General features: G+C 38.8%; 1 protein-coding gene across 1 annotated transcript in view; it reads right to left on the bottom strand.

Moving 5' to 3' along the window:
* The window catches only part of ZNRF2 (zinc and ring finger 2), a 72,777-nt gene that overhangs the window by 33,956 nt on the left and 18,044 nt on the right, over positions 1–20,777 (bottom strand). The gene's annotated exons all lie outside the window — the stretch shown is intronic.

Raw genomic sequence — 20,777 nt, 5'->3', positions numbered from 1 at the left:
TAGTATTCAATCTGCACTACTACCTATTCACCTAACGTGCTCTACTAAAACCAAGCTGGCATTCTGAAGGAGAGGAAGTGCCACGAGCTGCCCCATCCACAGTTCCTCGCTGCTGCCCTGCTGCTCTCCTGCCCCCTCCCTGGACACTCCTAAGGCACTGAGCACCTGCTCCAAGAACTTCCCAGTTTACCTAGGAACAACAATCAGACGGAGCACGCAGAGGTGGTCTGAGCCCATTGTTTTTCTTAGAAATGACTAAAAATCAACAAGAGAGGACACTGGTCAGCTGTAAAGGACTGAAGCAAAAAGTCTCACGCAGGTGAGAGAGAGACTACAGGAGCACCTACGCAGGCTCATGTAAGCTCAACTCGTAAGAGAGCAGAACTATGGGCAAACAGGAAAACGGCGCAGGGGGCGGCAAGGGCCACGGAGGCAACGAAGTCAGCCCAGAACCCGCGCCAGAGCCGGCAGCACTCCCTCCGCAGTGGCCGCGGGGGACCCCGGAGACACTCGCCTGCCTGCTGTGCTGCAGAACCGCCTGCCTGCTGTGCTACAGAACCGAACCACAGCCACGAGGTGAGTCAGGCTAGGACGCTGCCCTGGGCAGAACTTACACCCAGGGGAGGTTTTGGCACGGGGACTTAATCCAGGTGTTCGACGTCCTAAATCAAATCAGTAATTTTGAGCAAGCACTGTTTTTCACGCTGTGTTAAAAGCATTTTAAAAACTAAATATTCCGGTGGTTCTTTGTATATTGTTTTCTCTCTTTAGGCTTCACTTTATTTCTACATTAAGATAACATTAATCATCCCAGATGGCAAAAACTCAGAAGCCTGACAATACATGGTGAGGCTGTGGGGAAGAAGGTGCTTTACCCATTGTTAGTGGGAATGCAAAATTGTACAACTCCACAGAACGGAATTTGGCAATGTCTAACTAGATTACATACGTATTTCTCTTAGCAATCCTATTACTAGGATCTCACCCTGCAGGTATGTCCCCAACAATACCGAGTAAGATATGCACAGCAAGGGGATTCTGGGAGGATGGCAGAGTAGAAGCACCGGAGGAATCTGTTTCCCCACCTAGACACCCACTGTACTGGTGGCCTCCGTCTGATTAGAACTCAGGAATCCACTAAAGGCTTGCAACCCCCAGAGGAGGCCCAGAGCAGTATGTTGTGGTTAATTTTAGCTCTAGCATGGCAGCAGCTTCCCTTCCTCCTCCCCAGCCACGGGACGGGCAGCAGCGCACTTGTTCCTGGAGCAGCCTGCACAGAGCTTGCAGGAGCCAGCGGGGACAAAGACATCCTGTCCTCCAAATACTGGGAACCTGTGCTCTGAGGGCTGGCTGCTGCTTCTGATCCAGGAGGCACAAGAGAAGGGCCATCACTGTCGCTGGAGCACTGTGCCATTGTTTTAAGCTCTTCCCACTCTGGCTGAACAGACTTCAGCTCCAACTTCTGTCTACAGCCTCTTGAGAGACTCCAGGTGAGAGCCCCAAAACCCTATCAATTGATCCCTGTCTACTCATAGAATCTTGAAAGATAAATTCATATTTTAATTAAAACATGCACAGTAATTTACGGTGGCACCCCTTGAAATAGCCCAAGATCAGAAACACATACCAGATCTGGTGAATAAGCCATTATTCATCTACATAATGGAGTCTACACAGGTATTAAAAAAAAGAAAAAAGAAACAAGGAAGGTCTCTATAAACTGATAAGAGGTACCCAGGTTTCATCAAGTAAAAAAAAGCAACATGAAAAAGAATGTACATGTTATGCTAGCTATTGAGCAAAAAGAAGGGTAAGTAATACAGGTATATGTGTATCTGCAAAAAGGAAAAAAAACAAGGAATGATAAACTTCAAAACTACAGTTTACATATGTTACCTACAGACGATGAGAATGTAGTGAAATACTAAGGGAAGAAGGTATTCCTGGGTATACCTTTTAATAAAGTTTTTCAGTTTTGAACTATGCTAATGATACATAAGTTAAAAAATAAAAAATAAGCAAGGATTAGGAGAAAATCCCTATTAAAATTAAATGAATGGAACAAATGAACTTAACTATATAACAAATAGATATAAATGAAAATGCATGTGCGTGTATGCATACACGCAGCTCAGTCCACTCACAGACCTAGAAGCAGTAACACCTCAGGAGCAAAAATCAGACCCAGCCCGCAGATCTTGGGTCTCAGTCATTCCCCTACGAAAAGAAATCAGGACCCCTGGGAGGTAAAGCCGGCTCCAGGTCGGGGCCAGGGAAAACACAAGGGAATGTGGAATGTTTTGTTGCGCCAGACTAAGGAAGTTCTCCAACACTGATACAAATACAAAAAGGCACAGGAACCAGCTTGAAAGGGCTTCTTCTGGTCAAATGTGGACAATCTGAAGATCAAAACGGGTGACGATGTGATTGGTAGATTACAGTACTTTAAATTTAAGAAGGTCAAAGTACATAATAATAACTATACATCCTTAAAGAAGCCAGCCAAAGTCACTCAATTAGCAAAGATTAAAATGGAACTTTTAAAATGGAGAAACTGGCCGATACCACCTTTAACAAATGTTTAAACCTAGTATCGCCACAAAAAGGCAAGCTGACACCTGTCCCCCGGTTGTGATTCACTGAGGACATCATACTGGGGACATGTGTATTTCTGCAAAATGTATTTTGAACCTAATTAGGCGGAAATTTAACAGCCTCCAACATGTAAGTTGTGCACCAAAGCAAAGTAATAGAAAAGGGGGCACTATGATAAAACGGTCAATGCAGGAAACAGAAAACTTCAGCACTGCCAACCCCCCAAAAACCTTATAATTATAAAATTTCTATATTTTTCTATTTATTTTCTTTTGTTTCTATTTATTTGTTTTGGTGTTCATCTTATATGTTAAAGGGTTTTTCCAAATTTTCTCAACTGTCCCAACAATTCAAAATTATACTGCATCGATAAAACAAGAAACAGCTGTAACTAAGAACAGAGAAGTAATAAAAGCTCTTGATAATTAACCTTTTGATAGAAATTATGAATTCAAATAAAAAGAATATTAACTTGAGGTAATACTGATGCCAAATGAAAATAATAATGAACATTTCCTATGTAATAGGAAATTATCTACCCTCACATCCTCTGAATTAGGTACTAATATGAACCTTATTTTAAAGATGAAAAACACAAAGGATAAGTAACCAACATAAAGCACAGGGCCAGAGACCAGCAAAGCGAGGAAGCAAACAGACCTCTTGGCTCCAGAGACTAGGTCGTCTCCCCGTCTTTCTAATCTCCCAGGAAGTGGAACCAAAAGTCAAATAGGAGAGTAAATAATGAAATGAGGAAGTTAATCTAGGTGATTTAACATCCAACCAACTAGAAACAGACTTTAGAGGAAGAAACTGCCAGAGACATAATTTCCCAAACTGAAGCTCATCAATATTGTGGGCCAAAAAAAAAAAAAAAAAAAAAAAAAGGACTCAGGTTCTGTAATGAAATGGTGAACCCAGTAATGGAAAGTAACCTCACAAGGTGATCCCATCATAAATTCCTAACTTAACAGGTCTTGGTGGCAGTCACGCCCCAGGCATATAGCTTCTTTAATAAAAGGTTTATCTTTGCCCAAAGCAAGCCCTGTTCATTGTCCTTGGGCATCTAGGTTCACACACCTTAGAAATGCCAGACTAAGCCTCTCTTTCAGGCCCTGAAGCGTAACCACCCTCAAGAGGGCACAGAGTCTGAACTATCCTGAAATCCAATGCCCTCCTTGCTTTCTCCCACCTTCATGTAACCTTCCTTACTTTTCCTCCTTAATTTCAAATGTATAAAAGAAACTTCAAAAAACCATTATTCTCCAGAGCATGAGATCTCGCTTCCTGGCAATGTTGTCAATTTGGCTCAAATGAACTTATAAAAATTCTCTACAGATTTGGACACTTTTTACATTGACAGTATACAGGCTGAGTGAATGTACTAATACAACAAATGAAAATAAGTAGCCATACTAAGGTATATTACAATGGACAAAGCATCAGAGATTAAAAACAACAAAGTCTAGCATGTTTAAAAAAAAAAAAAAGATTGATGTTAAAATATATAGAACAGCACTGTCACAAACCAAAAGGTCCCTTGTTCAGTTCCTAATCAGGGCACACGCCTGAGTCACGGGTTCATCCTGCTTGGGGGGCATATTTGAGAGGTAGCTGGTCAATGTTTCTCTTTAACATTGATGTTTCTCTCCCTCCTTCTCCCTCCCTTCCCCTTTTCTCTAAATTACATAAATCAAAAATAAAAAAATAAAATAAATATCTTGCCCTGGCTGGTGTGGTTCAATAGACTGAGTGCCAGCCTGAGAACCAAAGAGTCGCTGGTTAGATTCCCAGTCTAGGGCACATACTTGAGTTATGGGCCAGGTCCCCAGTTGGGGGCATATGAGAGGCAACCATACATTGATGTTCTCTCCCTCTCTTTCTCCCTCCCTTCCCCTCTCTCTAAAAATAAGGAAATAAATAAATAAAATCTTTTTTAAAATCTAGAAGTTTCCCAGATTTTTATTTTTATTTTCTTGCCTTTCATGATATTAGTATTTTTGGAGAGTCTAGTTCAACTGTCTTTCAGAATCAGAATGACATTAATTGTCACAACAGCACCACCTGAAAGAAGATAAATGAAGCGGTAACTTCAAAATTATTAAAGAAAATTATTTCATTTGGACTATATACTCAAACTACTACATATTCACACTTGATTAATACATTTTCCCCTAATAAGTAAAGCATTAAAAACTTTCCTTCTTGGGCATACTTTTTTTTTTTATTTTGGATATCATTAGCTTATTATAAAAGAGATACGGAAATTATTGACATGATCAAAGACTTCAGAACTTTCAAGGAACAGGCAGCTTCATGGGATGTGATTTCACTAGTGACTTATTTCAGTCTACAAACTTCCCCTGAATGTCAACATCGCTAAATAAGAAAGAATCCTTGTCGTCTAGAGCTACTTTGGTGTCTCCATATTCTGGATGAACTTTATCTCCATCTTTCATGCTAACTGGTCAAACCTCTCCACCCTCTTCTCTGGAGCTCAATCCAGCAGCTACTACAGTTGCTGGCAATACTTCTCCCTTGAGATTCTTCCGGAAGCATAATGCCTCCTTTGGTTACAGCTTCCAAAGCACTCCTTTCAACTCAATCAAAGAGGGGAAGAACCTTTCTAAATGCCTGTCTGGCTGGGACTCTGGCTGCTCTCATGCCACGGCCACAAGGAGAGTCGGGCACACTCCTGAGAAACTTCCAGAACATGTGCTCCACTAAAAGAAGGAAGCAAGTAGAGAAGAGAAAAACAAAGAGACAGACATCAGGATCAAGGAAACAAGATCTCTAATAGGAAAGGGGTAAAGGGAAGTCCTTGAAAGAAGAGAGTAGAGGGTTCAAAAAAAGAGAGGAGGAAGGGGGAGAGGAAGACAGGGAAAAGGAAAAATGACGTTTATTGTAAGATCCGAAGTACTTTATCTTTCCAAAATACATGCGTATTTCCTAAACCTCGGTTTAGGTTTAAAAACTGTTTTAAAGCAAAGGATCCACTGGCCTAGTGAAAAGGATTCTGGGGGAACACATCTCACCCGCAGCTGCTGGCTCCTCTTTCCCCGCACAATCCCCCTCTTGCGGCAGCCCAGCTGGAGTGGGGCCCACTCCTCCATGAACAGTAAGAAGGGGTCACTGTGGAACCCAAGCGCCAAGTCTACCATGTAAGGAAGTCAGGAAACAGGGCTGTCATAGTTCAGCAAATAAATTGGATATAACAACACATTTATTGCAACAGAAATAAAAGACAGAAAAATCAGATAGAAATAGACAAAGCTACTGATAACATCACTAACATGAAAAGCAGACTTAGGAAAAACAAAACAAAGACGACACTGATTTGAAGATAAAATTTATGGAAAATAAAAAGCAAACTGGTTCCCTCAAAAAGGAAAATGGAATCAATAGAACAGAAAGAGATGATCAAACATAGAAAAAAAAATTATAGTAAATATCTAGACAAAAAATGTAAGGTCTGTACAATTGAGGGGTGAGGGCGGCAGAAATCATGCTAGACTCCGAACCATCTACAGAACAATGAATGTATTGCTTGGGACACATATTTGGTCTGTGCTGTGGAGAGGACCGTCTTCAGAACTCTTACAAGGGAAAAAGAGTGGGCCTCAAAAAATCTGTATTCTCAAGTCAGACTCAAGATCCAACCAAATAATCAATCAAATAAAGAATTCAAGAACGGACAGGCTAGGGGGACACGGACACGGACACACGGACACGGACACACGGACACACACACACAGCGTATTACACACGGTGTTATTTAACTGAAGAAGTGTGCCAACAACTGTAGAAATTACTGCTACAATACAGTATATAAACATTAGAAATGCCAAGAATGTGAAAATGATAGAAGTAACACAAGCGGCATGATCGCATTGTGTGGAGAAAGGAGGGAGGCTGCGATGGAAGGGAAGGAGCAGTGGAACTGAGCCGTATTGCCCCGTCCTTTAAAAGCAAAGGTGCTCAAACACTGACATTGTTACTCCCTCTCCCACCCTAAAGAACATCAAAACCCTCCTCAGGTGCCACCCTTTTGGAGGAATCTTTCTCTAAATGCTCCACCTCAAAGCTGAATGAATCCTCCTCCCCGCCTGTGTATTTCTTCTGTACGATGACGTAGCACAAGGCACTCTAATTACTTATTTATTTGTCTACTTCCTTAATAGCTTTAATGGTCTAGTGAAAACACAGACTTTGAAGTCCAAAAGACCTGGGTACAAATCTCGTTCTGCTACACACAAATAGGTGTCCCTGGGGAAGGCACAGATGCCCTCCAGGACCGACCTTTTCCCTGTAAAAGGCTGATGTCATGTTGCTTACATGCTGGTAATTTGGTGAGGATTACGGATTACACTAATGCATGTAAAGTGCCTGAAACAAAGTATTCAGTGCACAGTAGCTATGATTTATGCAAATTGTCCCCTTTTCAATTTTCAGACAATCCACTTACTCTTTGTAAATTCTTAAAACAGTAGAGTTCTAAATGATTCTTTAATGATAAAATCCAGACCCTTTAGACTAAAGGAAAACTTGCTCTAACACTTCAATGAGACATACCTGCTGTATCAAAGTTACTTTATACATTAAAAATAAATACCATCAGCACTGGTATATGTGAATACCTTGTCCTTTTCCACTGTTGATGGCTATGGCAAAAAATTCATATTTATATCTCCAGTGACCCAACCCTTCTTTTACTCACTGTTTGCACAGTTTCCTTCTACCACAACTGAGTCTGGTAAATACACCTACTGGCAGGAAAAATTAGGATGAGCTTCTGCTTTGTACTTTCAAAGGTGGAAAAATTGCTCCTGCCATAATTTGTTGGGCAAACTGAAGATGAAAGTTACCTGGCCCTGTGAGATTTTCCATATGAAATCTTCACTCTACACCTGTAAACCAGCCACCTAAATGCGCTTGCTTCGTTGATAGCTATCAACAAAATACAGACCCCAGAAAGTGTCACTCTGGAAAAGCTGCCCTCCCCACTCCTGCCAGAGCCCACAAAGAAAGGACAAAAAGCCCACCTGTGCTGGCTGCTGTGGAGACAGTGTAGGACTCCGATGCCAGACTATACAATAATCCAAATCGATGTTTTGCCCCTCCTGCGGGTAGCAGTCTCCCAGCTTCCCCCCCCAACCCCCATTACAAAGGCACTCAACCCAAGGCCAGCGCTCCGAGTCTCCCCAAAACCAAAACTATTTCTCCACACTTTACCTTAAACAAAGCTCTATTCCTTCCGATCGCAATTAGGTAATTTAATTGACTGATATAAAAAATTTCTAGAAGGAAATGACCAAGAGGCTTAAAACTCCCTTAGTCATATGTGCACTGAATATGTCAAACACAGGAAAGACTCAATCACAGAACGATGAGCTCAGGAGATTTTGAAGTCAGGTAACCTCCACCTGCTACCCCAACTCCCCACCCAGGGAATACAAAAAGCAGCTGCCATTTCCTGTTTTCACGAGTGGAACTGAAGAATATTACACAAACAGAGTCGAAAGACTTTCTTGGTTTGAACTGCTTACTTACAGAGAAGAGCCATCTAAGTGCAAAGAAATCAAAAGGGACAGAATTCAGTTCTACTGATTCCTTCGCCATCAAGCTTTCTGTCACAGACCCTCCCTGGCTCTTGAGCATTGGTTACACTCCTGCACACAAGCTTTATTCTCCCCTACGCTAAGCTTTTCACATGATCTCTGCACCTTTACCCCAGTACATTTCTGGGGTAGCCAATTTAATCTTTTTCCTCCTACAGAACATAACCATTCACACCTCTATACCTTTGATCTTAAGCCAATTTGCCTTGCTTTTCCCTTATTTCATTAAAAATGTACTCCCATCCCTTTGAACCTAGATCAAGTCTGACCATCTCAAGGAAACCTTGTACAAGAAGTCAAACAAATACCATATGATTTTTGGTATATGTGGAATCTAATGAACAAAATAAACAAAATAGAAACAGACTCACAGGTTCAGAAAATGGACTGACAGCTGTTAGAAGGAGGGAGATTAGGGGAGTGGATGAAAAAGAATTGGACACTTGAAACCCAATAATTTATTAACCAATGTCATCTCAATAAAGTCAATAAAATTAAAAGTAAATAAATTCAGTTTTTAAAAAGAGAACTCAAAACCATGTCTTTCCCTGTGCAACTATATTCCTTTCATTGACAACACTCACTCATTAATACACATCAACAACATTTCTTCTGTGTAGATTTTATCTCCCAAATTTGGTAATATCTGCAGAGTAGACACCCGATATCCTTCGAAGTAATCTAGTCAATCACCTTGCCCTAGCATCCAGCAAGACTCAATAAATAATCTGAACGCACGCATGAATGGATTGTGTCTTTGGCCTGAGTTCTCTAGAGGCAAGAGGGGCACAACTGAGGTCAGATTAGGGAATTCTAATTACTGTTATTCTGACTGCAGGAGTCCTAAACATTGCAGGCAGGAATAGCCTGCATTTAAAATAATGCAGTCTCAAGGTAAAACTTTTGTATACATGCCAAAAGAACGGTAAATAAATCACTTCCGCAAGCAAAGTTTTATAGTATATAATACATAACAGAGCAGAAGCCCTGGAATGCAAACTGAGGAGAAACACATCTCCTTTGCCAGTAGGGCCTGGGCAGAGTTCGACAAATACAGGATTATCTGTTGTGAAAAACTGTTCTCAGACAATGCAAGCCAGTTTACCTAAATAACCACAGGCAGGAACAGCAGCAGGCTACCTGTCTTCTAACCATCATGGTTTTCTATTCTAATAGGTAAAACTTCTGCTATAAAAGAAAGATGCTCAAGAAGCGAAAGGGAACATTTAAGTAAAACCAATATTGTTTAATAAATGACAGCTACTTCATATAAAGGACAAAAATATCTCTAACAAAATAAAAATGACAGCAAATGTTCCCACGCACAATATCGACTACATTTTAACCTTGCTCAACAAACATATTTACCAGATTTGATGTTTAAATACCTAATTCTGCAAGTCATAAAAAAACAATCCTTGAGGAACCTAAACACCTAATTCTATAAATCATCAAAAGCAATCTTTGATGAACCCACAAATCATCAGTATACATCAATCTGCATAATAAACATTCCTGAAAAACTCAGTTTATGTCAAGATCATATTTTAAGTCCATTAGGGAAAGTCATTACTTTCCACTATCTACCCATTCATAACAATTCTGTCACTTTACTTTTTTCATATATTATTTTTAAAAGAACTATTTCTGATAAGAATGGAAAGAAGGCACAGAGCAATTATTAAGTGAAAATTATAACCTCATTGTTTTTTGTAGTTCCAAAGCAAAGTATGTTTATTAAGAGACATAGCAGGCACTCAAATATTAGATATTTAAATATTAATATTTAAATGTTAAATATCAGCATACTAAAATGATTCACAAAATGTTATACGATGGTTTTTAAAATATACCCTGAAGGTTTAATTATAGATTAAAGAAAAGTGTGTGGTCAAGTGATTTCTTTTCCCTCTTTTGGTTCCTGATTTTAAAAAAACAAAAATACTCAGGGACCCGCATTTTCACGGGTTTTACACGAGGCGCACCTAACAACACCCTCAGTGCTGTTCAAGAAGAGCTGCTTCTCCATGTTCACTGTAATTAGCTCCCACACCATTTCGGTGCAAGTTTACGAGGATGTGAATGGGACCTAAGGGAGCATGTACTCTAATCTCCTTCTACGGATAAGAGAACTCACTGAAGTCAACTTTTTGCCAAAGTCATAAAACGAGGCAGCAACTGGGCCAGGACTAGTTCTCTTTTCATCGCACTCTGTGCTCCACTCATCGACCAGATTGCTCTCGTAAGCATTCGTGACCGATTACACTAATGATTTATAATCTTATACATAAAAATATTCTACCCATGCAAACATCATAGGGGATCTATTTTGAGCTGGTTTTCAAGGAGAGATAATATTCCTTGTGGACAGTGGCAAAATTCTACGAAACGAACAGGTACCATTAAGAACATACACTAGGAACTACAAGCAAATCAAAATCCATACTGTTATTAAATCCTGGACATCTTAACAAATGTAATTCCTATATGTAGGAAATTACTCAGAAACCCAGAGAGATTAAGTATTAGAGAATCAATAATTTTCCTCCATCCAATTGAAAAAAATTTTTTTCAGCCATCTTTTAGTCATAAAATGCAGTAAGAACATGCATAAATGTTTATACCTCTAAAAACAACACTACAAAATTGTCCATATTTTGCCTGCTTCCTACTTATTTTTTCATTATTTTATTATTCCTTTTATTGTCTTCTAGCCTATCAATCAATGTTCTGCCAACTTTTTTTTTCTTTCTCCCACTCTACCCCCTGCCCAACCAAATATCCCATTAGCTTTATTTCTCACCCTATACTTTGGCTTTTTTATTTCCTAGTAGCGACACCTTGGGCATTAGGTTTTCAACATGAATTTGGGGGTCACGCACCTACACACTGCAGCAGGATTAGTGTGCCTTTGGAACTGAGCATGAGCTTCAACAAAGTCAGTCTATTCGTTTATTTTCATAAATAGGACAAAAACAGTTTCTGCTCTGAAATTTTCTCAGCTGGGGGAAGTGGGGAGGCAAAGGATAGGGTAACGGCCTTTGCTCTGGGAATTCACATAGTAGGTGGCGACAGACACCTCTGAGTCACAGCTTCTCATCCAAGACACTGCCCACCTGAGTGATACCCACAAGCTGCCGCGGCCCTAACTCAGCACCAAAGTCAAACGAAGGGCAAAAAAATTTTAACTATAAATTTCAGAATAATTACTACAGTGAACTCTACCACTACAGTTAGTAACTGTTTACACTTACTGGCTCAAAGCAAAACCCTGAAAAATCAGTACAGGCCACAGCTAAAATTCTCAGTAAGCTCAAGGTCTCCAAATAGTCTGCTTCTAAACATTTGTTTCCAGTTCCCTTCATTGTAGAAAACTTATGACCAAAGTTTGATGATTAGCTCTAGAACTAAAGTGTCACCCTGGGTAGAGCCTACATGGCTTGTAATTCTTTATCACCTGTTTCATTTCAGGTTCCCTCTGTAAGATATGCATATTGTTCCTATCATATTTATATTAGTTGTCTTACCATGTTTTATCTATTCCAAAAACTACTTTAAAATTTTTTTTGTTATCCTCACCTAAGCATCTGCTCATTGATTTGAGAGAGAGAGAGAGAAGAGAGAAACATCAGTATGAGAGAGAAACATCAACTGGTTGCCTCCCACACATGCCCCAATGGGGAATCGAACCCGCAACCTAGGTATGTGCCCTGACTGGGAATCAAACCCGCAACTTTTTGGTGCATGTGATGAAGCTCCAACCAACTGAGCCACCCGGGCAGGGCCAAAAACTATTTACTAAACATTCAGTGAATTTTACTAAAGCTCTAAATCTCTTTAAAATGTAAATGAAAAAGTACTGCTTTTAGTACGTAGTTACCAGACTTCATTAGACTTAAAATGTATTCAAGAAATACAGGCACAGTTATAGTCATAATGAAACCATTGTCAAATGCTTTTAGAACTTTCAAATATACCACTGAACTCAAAAATATAATGATTTAAAAATGTCTCTTCTTCATGTTTCATATCAAGATGTTTATCAACTTCACAGCACCATGCCAAAACAGAGTAGGTAAGTCAAAAAATATTTACTGAATGAACAACTATGTTCTTCCTCTAATATATCCTTTCTCCCACTCAGAGAGAAAGTGTTGAGTTCTCTCTCAATTCTCTCCTTGGTGCTCAAGTTAACCATGGCAGCTCTCAACGGCCAGCTACAGGACATGTCAAGGCCACGGCTCACGGCATTTTCCTTTCCTCCCCGCTCCCCTCACCTCCCTCCCTCCTGGTCTCCCTCTTGCACATCTACATGAACATTCACATGCAACATGGAGATTTTACTGTGCTGTTAACTATCAAAATTAAATCTAAATCTATGACAAAAAAAATGTAAAAGCATTTTCTAGAGAGTAGGAGAAGATGAGGTGCAGATCATAGGTTTGAAGAGACAGAAATTCCAATTTGTTACTTTCTTCATGTAAATCTGTGCTAGTTATTTCTGTTGCTGTTTCAGGTAAAACATACCTTTAAATGATCAATGTTCCACTCAGCCACAGAACTATGAGGGAGAGCCAACATAAGAGGCGCATCTTCTCTGATAATCACGGTATAAATTCTCCCTAATAGGCCATAAAATGTGTGTGTATGTTTAAGAACAGGGAATAATACATTCTTAAAGGGCTTTTTAATAAAACCCTAAAATTTTTAGTGGGTGCTTTGTTCCTAAAGGAGACAATCTTTTCTCACTCACCCCGATCAACTAAATCATAAAACCTTTACTGATCTCATTCACTCTGATGGAATTAGAGACTATGAAAGGATCTCCCCAAGAACAGCAACTTAGAACATGGAATTGGAGACTAAAGAAAGGATTGCCCCAAGAATAGTGACTTAAAACAAAGAGGCAAAAAAGTTATTAGCTAACTGAGAAGGCTGAAAGAGAAACAGAAAATACAAGGGTCTAAAGTACTGGCTACTGCTATAGGCAGTAAGAATGTAGGTGGAAAAATAGGAAGGCAGAGCAAAGAATAACAATATATCCTCTTTTCTACAGTTGCATTTCCCTTCTCACTGTACTTTGTACTGCACAAAAAGAAAAACAGTGCTGAAAGAAAAAATAGTGGGCCACAGATAATGTACAGGGATAAAGTATGCAAAACATTTTACATTTTTAAGCTTTTAGAATTAGACTTGAAATATATGTGCCCATCCTTGTTGTATTTTACATTTATATGATGAGTAAACCTACCTTTCCCCATGTACTAATGTACTAATTTCAAATGTGAGAAGGGACAAAAATGACTGATAATTAAAACAAAAAAATCACAATATAAATTGTAGCCAATTATTTTTAAAATCTCAATTAGGTTGTTTCCATAGCTTGACTACTGTAAATAATGCTGCAATGAAAATAAGGATGCATATGTCTTTTTGAATTAGTGTTTTGGGTGTCTTCAGATAAATACCCAAAAGTGGAATTGCTGGTTCCTTTTTTGTCTCTTGTTATAGCCTTTGCCTGAAAATTCATTTTGTCTGATACAAGTATTTTTTCCATCCCTTTTGGTCTGTCTTTCAATCTGAAATAGGTCTCTTGTAGGCAACACCCTGACTTTTGATTGGAACATTTAATCCATTTACAGTTAAAGTAATTATTGATAGGCATGGAGTTATTGCCATTTTATTACTCGTATCTGATTTTTTCCTTCCTCTTTCTTAAAGAAGTCCTTTTAATGTTTCCTGTAATACTGGTTTGGTGGTGGTGAACTTCTTTAACTTTTTCTTATCTGGGAAGATCTTTATTTGTTCTTCAATTATAAATGACAGCTTTGCTGGGTAGAGTAATCTTGATTGTTAGGGCCTTACTTTTCATCACTTCAAATATTTCATGCCAATCTCTCCAGACTTGTTAAGTTTACATTGAGAAATAAGCTGACAGTCTTATGGGAGCTCCCTTGTAAGTAACTTTTCTCTTGCTGCTTTTAAGATTCTCTTTGTCTTTAATCTTCGCATTTTCATTATGTGCAGGTGTCTTTGGGTTCATCTTGTTTGAGACTCTCTCTGCTTCCTGGACTTGTATATCTATTTCCCTCACCAAGTTAGGGAAGTCTCCATCATTATTTCTTCAAATAGGCTGTCAATTCCTTGCTCTCTCTTCTCTTTCTGGTGACCCTATGATGTGAATTTTGAAATGCTTGAAGTTGCCCCAGAGGCTCCTTAAACTATCCTCATTTTCTTAAAATTCTTTTTTCTTTTTGCTGTTCTGACTGGGTGTTTTCTGCTACCTTGTCTCTAAATTGCTGATTTGACTCTCTGCTTCATCTATGTCCATCAATAGACAAATAGATGAAGATGATGTGGTACATATACACAACGGAAAAAAACTCAGCCACAGGAAAAAAAAGAGAGAATGAAATCCTGCCATTTGTGACAAAATGGATAAACCTAGAGGTTATTACGCTAAGTGAAATAAGTCACACAGAGAAAGACAAATACCATACGATTTCACTTACATGTGGAATCTAAAAACAAAACAAAACAGAAACAAATTCATAGACACAGAGAACATTTTGATGATTGCCAGATGAGAGGGGGGTTAGGAGAATGGGTAAAAAAGAGAAGGGATTAAGATGTGCAAATTGCCAGTTATAAGATCAGTCACAGGGGTGTAAAGTACAGGATAGGGAATAGAGTCAATAATATTGTAATAACTATATACAGTGTCAGGTGGGTACTAAGCTTATCAGGGTGATCACTCTCTGATCATTATATGGTACACTTAAAATTGTATGGCAACTGTAATTGAAAAACAAAAAATTATTTAAAAAAACACCAGGTTAAAAAAATATATCACTTAAATATTCCATTGTTTTCCATTAAAATATGGCTTTGATGTTGCAGATATATCTTATCAATAAATGTTAATATAGTAAGTCGCAAGTGTGTGTATTTAACATAAACCTACGGTCACAAACACTACATTTTCTAGTGAATAACTCTTTTTAGACACTTAGTGAAATGCAAAAGGTACCTAACAAAATTTGGTAAGATTTTTTTAAATGCTCTTTTGGCAACTACAGCTTTAAAGTCTTAAATATATTTGGCTGAAAGTATTTTCTGTTATTGTCGATAATTTAATTTTTTTTACAGCATCATGACAAATGAAGAGGGAATAATGAAGGCTAAACATACATTAACAGTTCAGTATCAAAATCAAAATAATGTTAATTTTAGCAATTGGGGACCTGACTGTAATCAGTATTGCTTTTAAGTAGATAAAACTTTGCCCACTACATTTGTACTAAAATAATCAGACCCAATGTTGCCAATAATTCCTAACACCATGCCTGCATAATTTAATCCTTAAGACTTATCATGTCAAACTTGATTTAGAAGTAAAGGGTTGATAAGAGTTTTTAAGTTTAGCAGAAGATGTACAATAACTAATACATGACATTCCAAGAAGAGCAAAGGCTAAATAAAAGAAATGGCAACTCCAAAGTACAAATCCAGTTCCCAACTACTACACTATAACCCAACTCTATTTTTTTTTTTTTTTTAAGAAAACATATTTGTATTTAGTCTGATAAAAGTTACTGACTTCCTTTCCCATAGGGGCTGACCTCTGGAAACTACTTCTCATTGGTATGGTGTTAATTACCTTCTTAAAGATACAGTTCTTCAGGGAATTCACTCTACTTTAAATATTTCCCTAGCTATGCTGAGCTTGCTGACAGTTCCTTGTTTCTCTGTGCATTCCTGTCTCTTGGGCCTCCCCAAACTCACAAACGGAAGGATCAAATAGCAGACTTAATGATTTATAGCTCCTTAGGAATAAAAGGAACTACCTTACAGCTTATTTGCTCTTTATCGTGACCATTCCTTGTAAAGAAGCTGCGCTTGGGCTAGCTCTGGCAAACGGTGGACCCGGGGGCTAAGTGCACACATCCACCTGCTTTCCCACAGCCCTGGGGTCAGAAACAGTTTTACATTTTTACATAGCTGGGAAAAGAAGAGAAAATGAACAGAAAAATAATATCTTGTAACACATGAAAATCTGATGAAAATTCAAATTTCAGTGGCCACTAATAAAGTTTTACTGGCATACAGTCTTGTGAATATATATACTTTCTATAGCTGGCTTCACACTACTAAAGAGGTGACAGAGATCAAATGGCCTGCAGAGCCTAAAACATTTACTACCTGGCCCTTTACTGAAAGTTTGTGGATCCCTGGAGTTTGAGTCATTAAAAATGACTCAAACTGTCTGAATATTTGTTTCAAAACGGGGAACTAGGAAAGCCCCTTTGAAAAATTTTCATTTTGGAAAGAATTCTGTCTGTAAGCTGCCAGTAAACTTAATTTAAAAACCTGAGCCTACCCGAGAGCTGAGAAATAATGAGCTGGTTCAGTGTGGGCGATGGCGACGATCAGGCCAGGTCAGAATTATCACCGCTTCTCCGAAGCCACGCCTGCTTCTTCCGAATCCAGTGCCAACCAGGCATATTTCGCCTCTAAAGTATATCTGTCAAATCCGACCACTTCCCTAGACTCCTGTCACCATCCTGATAACTAGCTCCTGTATTTTCTCTTGGACCTGCAGTTACCTCCATGCACACCTGCCCTAGCCCACCCCTTCCCCAAACTGTTTTCACAGGCCCGCCTCAAAGCACATGTCTGATTATGTCACTCTTCTTACTACACACTCACGCGCAGTTTTTATTCACTATATAAAGCCACGCACTGTCTGTTCCCTCTTAACCTCCATCCAGCTTCATCTCTTCCAACCACTAACTGACATTTTTAAAAAAAGATATATTACATGCCACATATCTGCAGTTTGCTGATCAGCATGATTTAGTATTTAATTGAATCAATATAACGCAAAAATCAACCCCAAATTATTAACAACCTTTTGTGTTAGAATATTTCATTTTTACCTTCCCATCTACCCTGAAAATTACCTGTTCTTTTACAGGTATCCGGCAACGACCAACATTCACAAATGATCAGACGATCAAAAAATACTCACTGCTTCATCGATAATAAACATTTTCTTATCCCTAAATGTAAAACCTAGGTCAATCAACCAGTTTAAGAAAGCTAAATGTTGATTCTGTTGATGAAAGAGAAAACATTCAGTATGATTACCTAGCTGAATACATTATAGGGTGCAGAAAATGCTGAAAGACTGTTAAGTTCATTCAAAATCTCATTCACAATGTCATAAATAGTAATGGTTTATAAACTGCTATTGCTTTGTCATTTTAGAATTTTTTACACGTTTTTACTATGTTGCTCTGACTTTTTAAAATATAAAAAGCACTCAGTGATAAAGATATTATCATGGAAAGAAAATATGTGTTTCAGATGTGCACATTTAATTATATGGGGTGAAAAGATAAGGTATCTGGGATCTGGCTTAAAATATTTCAGAGAAAAGAGATAGATGAAGCAAATACAGCAAAATATAAATAACTGGTATATATGGGTGATGAGTATATGAAGTTTATTAGTTCGCTGTATTATTTCTACCTCTGAGTATACTTGAAAACTTTTCTAACAATATTTTTAAAAGGCTTAAGTAACTCTAAGAAGTCGATCTTTTCCCAGTAAATCTGAAAAAAGTAAAAGCCAACTACAGTGAAAGATGAATTCAGAAAACACTGGAATTCTAATTAAAAGAAATAAAACTTAGTACTGTTTGTTACAGAAGGTGCTGAGCAACGACAGACTCCCAGCACCACCATCCGAAGTCAAAGTTGATACAACACTTTTTTAAATTGTTATAAACTGTTAAAAAGAAAGCTGAAGGCATGTATGAACTAGGATTCAGCAACTCCACTCCAAGCTCTACAAGCCGGAGCAGTGACTCTCAGACTTTCGTGCACACAGGTTCCTCTGGAGAGCCTGTCTCAGACCCCTGGACCCCCGCCCGGAGTCCGCAGGTGAGAGTGAGGCCCGTGATTCTGCAGGGCTAACGAGCTCACAGCGACGCCTCCGATGCTGGGGGGCAGAGGGCCACCCTTGGAGTTCACGTGCACCAGAATACATGCTAACAAAATATTCCCATCAGCAGTCTTCTTAACAGTGAAACAGAAACAAACGTCCTACAATGGAAGGGTTAAATAAATTGTGGTGTATCCATGGAATGGAATGATAAAAATTAACCACAACTAGAGAAGGGCAGCAGAATATGCCTCCCGAAAATGTGCCATGTAGTATATTATTTGCTATCAGGCACTTAAAAAACAACAAATGCTCAAAGAGGCTTCCTCTGAACTCCCCTTAACCTGCCTAAAGACAGAGTCTCCAAAAGGAACTCTACTGTCAGAGACGCCGGGCGGGGGCGGCGGGGGGGGGGGCGGGGGGCGGGGGAGGTGCTTCGTTAGCCGGAGAAGATGGCTCTCATCACTGGGGAGGAGCTGAGACCTGGACACCACACCCACACAGACCTCGTCACAAACCATCATTCCTCCTATCTATTCTTCTAAGGGCCCATTTCCTAAAAATCACTTCCTCTCCCCTTCCCCCTCTTAAGATGGTAGTTAGGCCTGAATTCTAAGCCATCTTGGAGTTACTCATTTTTTCCTGGGTATCTCCCATGTATACAGAAGGTTTACATATTGATAAACTTCAGTCTGTTTTTCTCTGTTAATCTGTCTTTTATTACAGGAGTCCGTAAATGATTAATGTGAATGACAAAACAGCAAGGAAATGATTAGCATAAAATAGTATGATTACTCGAAGAGAAAGAACAGGTTCTCTCCTCAGGAGAGCACAGGGGAGGGTCTCTGAGGTACTGGCAATGTTCTGTCCACCTCTGGTCTTCATGACAGTGGCAGTGGTTTTTATTTTGTGAAACTGTTCTCTGTTTTATGCGTTATTCTTATGAATAAAAAAAAAATTAAGGTATTTCTTTTGATGAGACTCTTATGAAAATGACTTCCCAAAGTTTACTAATTGTATCTTGCTGCTCTAAATTGAGCCTCATTCTTTTAATCTATTAAATTATAATCTAGGTTCAAAGAATTAAATATTAGTCATGGTAGTAAATGCAAATTTTATTAAGTTGAAGTACAAAGTTTTGAGGCAACAGCATGACAGAGATTACTATGATAAATCTGAAAAAACATTTCTACCTTTTAGAAAGACTCGATTATTTTAAAATCTGAAACGAGAAATGAAAGAACACAGAAATTGACAGAAAATATAGCAGTTACAAGACAATGGATGAAAGATACATTAAATGCACTTGGACTCAATGTATAATTCTGACCAAAGATAATAGTAATTACTTTTTAATGTGTACAGAACAAACATCTTACGGATAGCTAACTGACAAAATCTGGAAAGATTCCAAATACTGAAGAAAAAATAAAAATGCAGGGGTGAGAAAGATTTTTCTCCTTCCCACTCCAGTGAGCCTCTCCCTCCCCCACCCTCCTCCCCAAAACAGCTGAAAGAAGGGGAAAGGAGAGTGCAAGCTCCAAGGAAAACGTCACCATGAAACACACAAACGATGGATGCCATGTAACACAGCATGCAAAGACAGGACTACCTCAAAACTAAAGTTTTATTCGTCTACACACAAACAAGGCAACAATGAAAACCTGGGAAACCACAGAGATCCGTCTGAAGTCTACAAAGTTTTCACCAAAATAGGTGAGGGTAAAAAATTCCTCACTAGGTCAAAAACTTTGTAAATTTTATTTACATACTTACCATTAAACTACTGGTTCCGGAAGGAATAGAGGTAGCAGAGTAGAAAAAAGAGGGAAAACCAATCAATACTAAGAATAAAAAGTGGCAATACAATATCAACTCTAGGCACCAAGAATAAGATAGCAAATAAACATAAATGAGAGGTTAGGCGGCCGCTGTCCAGCCGCACTGAGAGATGGACGATTGACGCCCCTGCCGCCCCTCATTCCTGTCTTGCTTGTTATTTGGACACAGGGCTTATTCTTAACAGAAAACACACCTGAGAAGGCAAAGACAGTGAAGTCTGTAATTTTTATAATGGACAAGTCAATATGCAACTTAACTTACTAAGGGGACCAAGAATCCTTTTCTGACTTAAATTCTATTCTATAGCATTTGGACTATCCGGTATCTTCGGGAAATCACCTGCTTTTATCCGAAATATATTTGTGCAACGAAAGCAGTCTTTTACCATTTCCATGAATGAAAGAGATGGCTTTACTGTTTGCTGGTATGGTTGGTATCTAACCATTTTCCTCAACAACTGAAAGACTTAGAGCCACTTTCCTCACATGCACCTAATATGCCCTCAAAGGTTGGACTTCACTCTTCATGGCTTTGTTTCAATAGTTTTTCTTGGTAAGTATTTCATGTAATCTTTTACTTACTACAAGCTTTCATACCCACCATTTAACAGGTAGATAGAAGAATTCATTACTTTTATAATAAGGATGCTGGTTCACATTTGCAGGGCTTTTCACTGTGAGTTAAGCAATCTGCTGCATGCTACACTATCTCATCTGATCTTCAAAACCACCGCCTGAGGTAGATACCACTACCATCCACACTTTAATTTTGAGA

The sequence above is a fragment of the Pteronotus mesoamericanus genome, unplaced genomic scaffold (genome assembly GCF_021234165.1).
Source record: "Pteronotus mesoamericanus isolate MK-2021 breed Mesoamerican mustached bat unplaced genomic scaffold, CSHL_Meso_final contig_220, whole genome shotgun sequence".
Lineage (NCBI taxonomy): Eukaryota > Metazoa > Chordata > Mammalia > Chiroptera > Mormoopidae > Pteronotus > Pteronotus mesoamericanus.
Note: the sequence above shows the minus strand (reverse complement) of the source record. Positions and strands in the feature narration are given on the sequence as shown.